Source organism: Opisthorchis viverrini (assembly GCF_000715545.1).
Source record: "Opisthorchis viverrini unplaced genomic scaffold opera_v5_115, whole genome shotgun sequence".
Classification (NCBI taxonomy): Eukaryota; Metazoa; Platyhelminthes; class Trematoda; order Opisthorchiida; family Opisthorchiidae; genus Opisthorchis; species Opisthorchis viverrini.
The window spans coordinates 788636-795069 of record NW_008751773.1 but is presented as its reverse complement, the minus strand read 5'-3'; positions in this window follow the sequence as shown (position 1 = coordinate 795069).

Here is a 6434-nt window from a genome sequence, read left to right as displayed (position 1 = left end):
AGTCAGTCAATGCAGATAACGGTTCCCGTCGATTACACAGATGCAACCCAATCTACCACAGTGATAAACTTCGCTTCCACTTATCAACCTCCCTTTCGCAAATTAAAAGCAGTCCTACTTAAAGATGCATACCACTGCATGTGTTTGATATCAGTGCTAATTTTCAGGTACCCTGCAGTTGCGGTGACATCTGCATTGGTAGCCAAGAAGGAAGGGTAGGCTTCGGAGTTCTTTTTCCCTGAACTTCCACTATTAATCTCCGAAGACAGCCTCCATGTATACCCTTGATACTCAAAGACTAGTTGACTACCTAATTTCCATTGTTCGAATGTTGCGCATTGTCCAGCTAATCAAAAGGTTGAAATCGTTTACTTTCTGTGTTTCAGAGCACCGTAGTGCTGGAACAACGCCTAAATGAACTGCCAATCGATAGCTCAATAAATAACCAACCTTTTGTCTGTACCGATTGCTGTCAAACTTCCTTGATGATGACTGTATACTGAACCTGTTGATTCTGAATCACTTTATTCACTTGCTGTGTTTTTTGTAACAATACAGATCCGAAGAAACTGCAGTCATAATTTTTAAACTGTTTTTAAGATAAATGACTGGGAAACTTAATCACCATTCACCATGAGTGAAAACGGGTGACAAAGAGCGTGGCAGAATTTCTTTGCCATTACTCCCAGCAAGCGATATTGTTGGGAACACAAGTGTAACGACAGATATCCTCCGAATTAGGCAGAACACGTTTTTGTGAAGACAGTATTTAACTAAAGCAGCCACACCTTATGCCAACAAAATGTGAGTATAAATAGAGCTCATCGTGTTCCGCTCGAAGTTTAATGCGTGTTATTTGAACTCCTCGTTTGCGATGTCCTCCAGTGGGAATGTTCATACAAACCCGGGTAAAGGATATTTCGACTTGCCATTGCGTACACAGCTGAGTAAAAATTAGATGATAACAAACTAGAAAAAGCCACAAATGAAAATAGGAGGTATTCATGTTCACGTGGACGTTTCTCAGCAACAGGTCCCAAATGCAATTAAAAATAATTTGACATCACAAAAGGTAGATTCTGCTGGATTCCAGGTGAAACTCTCGCAAAATCAATTTTGTTTGCAAATTAATGTAGTTCGCTAATTTGATCAACATAAAATGACTTCATTTTGAGACTCGTTCGAAAATTCAAGGTAAACGCATAGTAATAATGCGTCCACATTTTCACACACACGCACATTTCCAGCCCCTGGATATCTGCTTAAGTTCTGGCACCTCTAGCCAGCACAGAAATTCATTGTATCTCACGTAATGGCAAAAAAGCATGTCACTGACACTGGATGAAAAACGTATGGTTAATTTTTTAGCATCAAGGTACTGCTTCAAATCTATGAGTGTTCGTTGGAACATATCAAGTAGTTTTACGTCTACATCGTGGGTATTTATTATTTTTTTGAGCAAATCAATAACTGAAATCGATGGATTCATGCAGACCTTTGTACATTTGTTGCTGGTAGTTTCGATTACATGTAATCAATTCATCAATGTAACCATTATTAGGTGATGGGTCGTGTCCCTGGGATATGCGGTAGAAAAAGCTCTACACAATACGTGCAGGCAAGATTATTTATTGTATCTTCTTCTTCCATATAATTTGGCGTAGATTGCTCCTCGCTTCAATAGAGAAACTACCCTATGCAAACAATTTGGCTATCAGTCACTCGACGTCATTTCCAAATGCGGTCAAACAAGTGTAACAAAACGCAAAATGCTGTGAAGGCAGCAATGATTAGCCTTTGACGCTTCCACTCTGTAAGACTGTTGAGACTCCAACATTTGGTAATATGTTGCTTGCTACTGTTACAATAAAAGCAATAAAAACAAATATTTGGCTATCATGTGATAAGAGAGAAACACGAGTAATCCTCCGATGCCCGTTTCATGAAGTTGTTCTTGGTAGAGTTGTTCAGCCTGGTTGGAACAGATCTGAAAATCTCACGTTTGCTCAAAAGGTAGTATCGGCTGCTTCCCGTATGTCCTGGGAACGAAAGGTAAAATTTACACCAGAACGTCATTCCTCCTCTATAGAACATTTTTTCGACCAAATAATTACTAGTGAATACGAAGGCAAAATCTCAGCCAATTCAAGCAGTGCAAAAATGTGGTTTGAGTTTGGCGGTTTGATTTAATGAACCATTATTTCAATCGCATTTCAATATGCGATGAAGTTTTGACGAAAGATTCGGGAACCCAAACCGATAATATGTGAACTGATCTTCATTACCCGAAACACACCTGACGCTGGCGAATTTTGAATAAGAGAACTTGGGTTAGTACAAATTTATCCTCTTGACTTAAAAGTACGTAATCTGCTAAGACCTGACAATTATCTAGTGTTTAGATTATTAAAAATTGTGAATGTGAGCGAGTGTAGCATGCTGATGCATTTTGAGTTTCTCAACAGTTGGCTGAACAAATTATTTGTATATATACTACTAACTAGAATCTCATCAGTTCGATCAAATGATGCAATCTGCAAAGGTGTTGAAGGTCACGGATTGAATTCAGCTAAGCGTGCTTCCAAGCCTTGTCACCTTCAGGTGTTTAGAACACTGAACCAGCGCACCTAAATGACTCACGTTTTAAAAAATTTCATAACAGTAAACTTGTTCAGGTAGTGATGAACTTTCTATTTGTATGAAAATAAGACCACATCTGCCATCGCCCATATCCGGAGGAATTTCAAGGCTCATTTACAGCCATACTTGTCCAGCTTATTCAGAATATAACATGAAGAGACGAAAATCCAGACGAAACTACAAGAGCATCATTAGGTCTTGCTCGACATGAATAATGAGCGAACGTATCGTCAAGAACGATAATGAACAACTGGCCAAATATTTTGATGGATCGGATCAAATTAATCTAGTATGGTCAAAATGACACTATAAAGTAATAGGGGTTACCCACCCTGAATTCGTTTTGAAATATTGTGGAAATCGGAGTTTTCACACCACAGTCATGTTAGTGGCTACACTCAGCTGGTGATTAAAATGCTATAAGGGTTTTTACATTTCACAAGTTTCTTCAACACTACTGCCCCACACTGGTGATTGACACAGCTGATCTAAGAGATGTCCAATTCAGCAAAAGCGTGCATCCCCATGGCAGATACAGACTTCACATAAATGACTGTATGTGGTGTAATTCACCATGAGAGTACGAAGAACGATTGCACAGCCAGAGTTTCAGTAACACAGAATGTGCCTTGCCATATTGATTAAATACACGAATAATGTGCCCGAATAATATACTCCTATTTCCATAGCTCCAGCAAATACACTGAGTTGTAGGAAAGGCTCACTGCTGTTGTATGAAACGTACAAAAATGTATCTTGCATTAAAAAGCCTACAATATACATAAAAACCGCGTTCATTGAAGGGAACTCGGAATTTGCCTACTCATTAGCCTTTAAATATGCTCATTGTTATATAATTTATCAGATCGTGAAATTCACCGCAGTCTATCTTACCATTTATCTATTGTACTATATCTGTGTGCCTTCGATTTCAAAGTATCTATATGTATTAGTTGACATATAGTGACTTTCAGCCATTTTTGCGTGATCGATGAAACGGCAATGTTGTAAGCTTGTTGGGCAACTTCGCGCACCGAACAACCGAGAAGTTTTACTCTTTGAGATGATCTTTTATTGACCTGAGTCGATAAGTGTATAATATCCAGCTCGCTTACGGGAGAAAGACGGCTTCCTTAGCTGACCATCCCGATTATACATCTTAGTTGTACACAATGCTGACAGCTTCCCATAAGGTAGCTCATAGGTTGGATTCAACGGAGAATTTTCAAGTCTTTTCAAAATGGTTAGACGGTAAGGCGGTTGTTTGTTAGCAAACGACGTGAGAGATTTTGTCTGCCCATTGCACATGATAACTGATTAAGAGTAACAATCGTGAGTGAAAAAATGTACAGGGCTACGCGGAATATGTGACGTAATACCCGGTCACAGCCTCTTCACTCTTGATTGCAATTCGTGCTCTAAAAACCTTAGCAACCGACAAGTATAATTCGGCTTGGCTGCCGTTTGTTTACCGTTCCTCACCTACCCTTATCCCACGCTTTAATTGGTAAACCTATCCGATTCTTTCCTCAGTCGACCAGCCTGTATAAAAGCGATTGCTCACTGGGTGACACCCAGAGAATCCATCAATCAACTAGAGGTGTACTGAGTTCCTCTGTGCTAAGACAGTACGAACTTAACGGAATCTGAGGACAGTTTATTTAGCATGACTCTCAGTGAATGTCTGGTATCGTCATTCCAGCCAGATCGCTTTGTGTTCTGATTAAGGAGTTATTTGGTGTTATTGTTGTTTACCACGCACAACACTAGTGACAAGTGAAACCCTCCCTCTGTCTGTTGTCAAGCGCAAACTGTACCTCAGTGTAAGTAATCATCAGGGAATCAGTATCATGCATTGATTTACAACTGCATCAACTTTATCATCCATCCACTAAAACAATTTATTGTCGTTCAATTTGCTCCTGTATGCTTCCGCCTGTCTTTAATTGCAGAATGTATCAAAGGACAGAATAAAACCAATAAGTTAGCTGGAATAGCACAAATGCTGCATTTCCATTCCACCATAGTTTTAGTTTAACGCCTTCTGTGACAGCTTTAACTTGCTTGTACAACTTATTTAAGGCAGCGAAGATTAACTAAATTCCCAGGCTTAGTGTGTGTTAGTTTACTGATTATGAGTTTTGATTCGGTAAGGTTCAGTGGGCCTCCGTGACAGCTACACGGGGTTCTATTCCAAAGTCGCAACTCGCCGCTACCTTGCGTCATAGACCGGCCAACTTGCAGTGCGGGTATAAACTTGAATATTATGAACGGAGTGAATACAAAACAAATTATTTTCGATCAGTATGCCAGACACGGTAGGCTGGGCCTAATGTTGATCAGCGCATTTCACCATTTGCTAAAGGCTACTAATATTCCGGTGTGCAATGACTTCAGAAACTACTAATTCAGGCTTCAATGCTCGCAGTGTAAGGTAAACAATCCACTCTCTGTTCGTAGGCCACAAACATTGCCATTCAGCATGCTGGGTTTATTTGTATTATGTCGGCTCACGAAGTAAGGACAAAAACCTAAAGGTGTTCACGCAAATTTATTTGGACCAAGAATGGCCGATCGGTCGCTTTAGTAACAAAAACATAATCAAGTAGAATACAATCTAATCGGTTCGTCTAGGATGTTGACTGAATATGTGGGTGGGTGCTTGGATGGGTGTCCGTGCACAAACGAGTTCCGTTCCGCCTACAATCCTTACCAAATTTTCTTCAATTGGCTTACGATAAACTGGATGCCAGTAGATTAGCAACCGCTCTTCCATACAGCTTTTGTCAGTGCTACTGGGAACAAATTTGTCCGAAAGGACATCTAATCGTGGCTCACATGAAGCTTTGGTCCTGCTAACCGTACCCGGTAGACGTGGCCCGATATGTCTAACAAGTGAGAAATGCTAGGGAACTGATGTACCCCTCTCTTTTTTGACAATATAAACTGTGAACAAAACACTATCTCGGCGACTGGGCGTACTTCCATGAAATGTCAGAGAACACACAGGATCAACTGGATGGAAATCTAGGTTTAAACTGCCCCACTAACCTGATTTTCCACCCACCGTCTGTTTTGTGGGGAACAATTCAAATAGTGTACTGTTTTGTGATCAATGTGGAATGATTAGTGCCCAGAATAGAATGCATTTCACTGTCCAATCTGCCTTCCGATTCTAATTCCAGGGGAGTTATTAAGAAGGTGTTCATGGAGCATCCCACATTCTGAGGATACTATGAAACAAGTCAATGACAAATGAAACTTTTGTTTGGTGTCTCATATGTGGCGTACATGAGGAATGATTTGAAACAACGGATTCGTGTTGCTCATTTGGGAGGCATGTGTTGCAAAGGAAATTCGGACTGTGACCATGGGTCTACTGTTATATCTGCATGAGAGGTGACCTTGCACACTCTTGAACTTTGCCGTAACCTGCGTGAGAAATAATCTTCCTTACAAATCAGGTGAAATTTTACACAAGCAAAGATTCGTTGTTAAAAACGCGACGGGAAATTTGGTGTAAATTTCATTCGTGACATCGTGAAAAGGAACTAATAATGAGGATAGAATCTGTGCTGAAGCTTACAAGTGAACATCCTAATGACTTGGCATTCATATTTCGTCGGAATATTGAAAATTCTAGTCCGAGTTGTGTGCTGGTGTACAAATAGGGTTGCCAAATTATGCCAATGGTCTGAAAGTCATTATGCTGGCCTCTTCGGCATCCTTGAATATATGCATTCGAAAAATAATCGGTTTTGACATATGTTTGTCTTGTTCAGCCAGAAAAACCG